This window comes from Triticum aestivum, chromosome 1B (genome assembly GCF_018294505.1).
Source record: "Triticum aestivum cultivar Chinese Spring chromosome 1B, IWGSC CS RefSeq v2.1, whole genome shotgun sequence".
In the NCBI taxonomy this organism is placed as follows: Eukaryota; Viridiplantae; Streptophyta; class Magnoliopsida; order Poales; family Poaceae; genus Triticum; species Triticum aestivum.
Window position 1 is genome coordinate 552,888,410 of NC_057795.1, and position 3,371 is coordinate 552,891,780.

Here is a 3,371-nt window from a genome sequence, read left to right on the forward strand (position 1 = left end):
GCCGTGCGAACTGATCTTCACACCGTGTTGGTGATGTCCAAATTCTTGCTGATTATCCCGGTGGTCAGCCTGAGTGCAGTTGGCCTTCTCTATCGCCTCGTCGACCATCCTGCAGAGTGCACACACAGGCAGGAGCCTGAGTGCAGTTGGCCTTCTCTATCGCCTCGTCGACCATCCTGCAGAGTGCACACACAGGCAGGAGCCTGAGTGCAGTTGGCCTTCTCTATCGCCTCGTCGACCATCCTGCAGAGTGCACACACAGGCAGGAGCCTGAGTGCAGTTGGCCTTCTCTATCGCCTCGTCGACCATCCTGCAGAGTGCACACACAGGCAGGCAAAAAGGCACTTGGTCAGACGCTAGAAGTTCAGAATTCAAGAACCAGTTTAATTGTCGTCACGTGGAAACTTTGGCGTACTTGAACTTCACGAGGGACATCACGGGGCCAAATTTAAATAAGTATTTTTTGTGTTATATATGCCGTACATTTTTCTATAAGTAATTTTAGGAGCTCAATGGCGGTTAGGAGCATGTTAGCTAACCTGGAAGATGGGTAGGAATATCTTGATGCGTATATGGTTAGTTATCTGGCTGATTTCAAATACTTCCGGCTGATGAAACTGAATTCCACTCTCACGCTCAAAAAGCGACCATTCTCGAAGACCATTTCACAGCAATTATCGGCTCAGCACCACACACCTTCTGGTCCTTCGATCCTAAAAAATACTACCCCAAACGTTATCACAACTTAGCTCGCTTGACTCCCCCTTCACACTAGATGAAATTAAAAATGCGTTCCTCCAAATGAACCCCCTAGCTAGCCGAGGACCGGATGGCTTCGGCCCGCTGCTCTACAGAAAATACTGGAACTTGGTTAAGGCTCACATCCACTCCTTCATGACGGACTTTCAAAATCTTAACGCTCATATTGAAAGGCTTAACAGAGCACACCTCATTCTACTACCCAAAAAAGATCACGCCAACACTCCCCACGCCTACCGCCCGATCTCCCTCCAAAATTGTCCCATCAAATCCTTGCAAAAGTGCCTACCAACAGACTAAAACCGATAATACCACTGCTTGTCCATGGCAACCAAACTGGTTTCATTCGAGGGCGTACCATAGCTGAAAATTTTATCTTCGCTGCAGACCTCATAGGCGCCTGCCATACCAGAAAAGCCCCAACCATGGTCATTAAATTGGACTTTAGCAAAGCCTTCGACTCCCTCTCTTGGGACTCTCTTGCTTCCATCTTTCGCTGCCACGGCTTCCCGCCAAAATTCTCAGCATGGGTTCATGACCTCCTAGCAACCGGGAAAACTGCCGTGATGCTGAATGGGATCCCCAGAAACTGGATAAATTGCAAAAATGGGCTCAGACGCGGTGGCCCTATCTCGCCCTACCTCTTCATCATCGTTGCTGATCTCCTACAACAAATGATCCAACAAGACCGCGACCTAGCTCATATCAGTCACCCCCTGTTCTCGCATCTCTCGCCAAACGTTTTACAATATGCCGACGACACCATCATCATCGCCAAGGCATCCAATGACGCTGCTCAGCAGTTAAAAAACATCCTTCACGATTTCGCCATGGCCACTGGCCTCACTATCAACTTCGCAAAAACAACTTTCGTGCCCATGCACGTCAACACTGCCATGATAGACTCCATTGCCTCCACCTTGCAATGCCTAACCTCAACTTTTCCACAGATCTACCTAGGCCTCCCCCTAACACCCACACGACTACCTACAAATGCCTTCCTACCGATCATCGAACGCTGCCGTAAATTCTTGACGGGTTGGTGCGCAAAAATCCTCTCCAAAGGGGATAGGCTCATCCTATTATCAGCTGTCCTCGACTCCCTTCTAGTCTACTTCATGTCAGTCTTCCCCATCCCCAAAAATGTTCTAAAAACCCTAGACTCTATTCGACGAGCTTTTTTTTGGGCTGCGGAGGAAACTTGCACTGGTGCTCAATGCTTAGTTGCCTGAAAAAATGTGTGTAAACCAAAGAACTGTGGTGGTCTAGGTCTAAAAAATCTTCATCAGAAGAACAAATACTTACTTATGAAATTTGTTGTAAAAGCTCTATTACCAGACAAAACACCTTGGTTAGACTGGATCGCCTTGCAACACCCAAATGCCCTCATTGCTCCACAAAATAGCCACTCCTTCATTTGCCGAACAATAAATCAACAGCTGCCAGCACTCCATGCCATCTCATTTGTACTCACAAACTCCGGCACTAATACGTACTTCTGGCTAGATACTTGGATACACAACAAACCCCTTGCTACTTTATTCCCCTGCCTATATTCACACAACTATACCACTAGCTCGTGTGGCTGCTGTCCTGAATCACGGTTTGGAAACAATCCTACGGAATCACCTAACATCTGATGCTGCTATCGAGTTGTGCCCTTTGTTGTCTCTCCTGCAGGATTTTCGGTTGTCGACAGGACCGGACGAGCGCTACCTCAATGGTGGCATGCGCTTCTCCACGAGGGCAGCATACGCGCTAACCATGGGCACCAACGACGACGACGACGACGACGACGTGCATGCCGTTACCATCTGGTCTTCATGCATTTCAAATCGCGTGAAGATCTTTGCATGGCTCCCGTTTCGGGATCGACTCAACTCAAAAAGCAACCTTTAGCGCAAACATATTGTCACCGACTCACTATGCCAGCGCTGCGAACATGATGGTGAAACAAGCTCACACATATTCCTGGACTGTCTGCTTTCACAACGTATTTGGCAACGGATCGGCCTCTCTCCTTCGAGTAGCATTGATGGACTCTGGGACTGATGTCTACCTACACAGGTGGATGCGGTAATCTGGAACTCCGTCCTCCTCATCATCCTATGGAAGATTTGGGATTTAAGAAACGCCATGACCTTCAAGCAACAAAATCATCACAGTATCCTCACCCTCAGGCGAATCGTGGATGACCTCATGCTCTGGACGCACCGGATGAAGAAATCGGTGTACAAGCAGGCCGCTTCCTCCTGGCGTTCCTACCTCTTATCACAACTACTGAACTACACGTGCTTATGTAATTCCCCTTTGTAATCAGTCTGACGATGGGTTACAAACTTGAGAAATATATTTAGGTGGGGAGCCCCCCCCCCACCCCCCCGCGGTGATTTTTCAAAAAAAAAAAACTTCCGATGATTGTATGCATCCCTAGACTATCGCACCATACATAATTGTGCGATCTGCAAATCGCATCGCAGGCTTGGGAATGTGACAATCAAGGCATATCTCGTAGTTAATTAGACATGTCCCCTCTATATGTACTGAGGTGAGAGAGGGGGTCGTGGCCATTTTGCCTCATAATGCGTCTATCTCATAATCACATACACAGT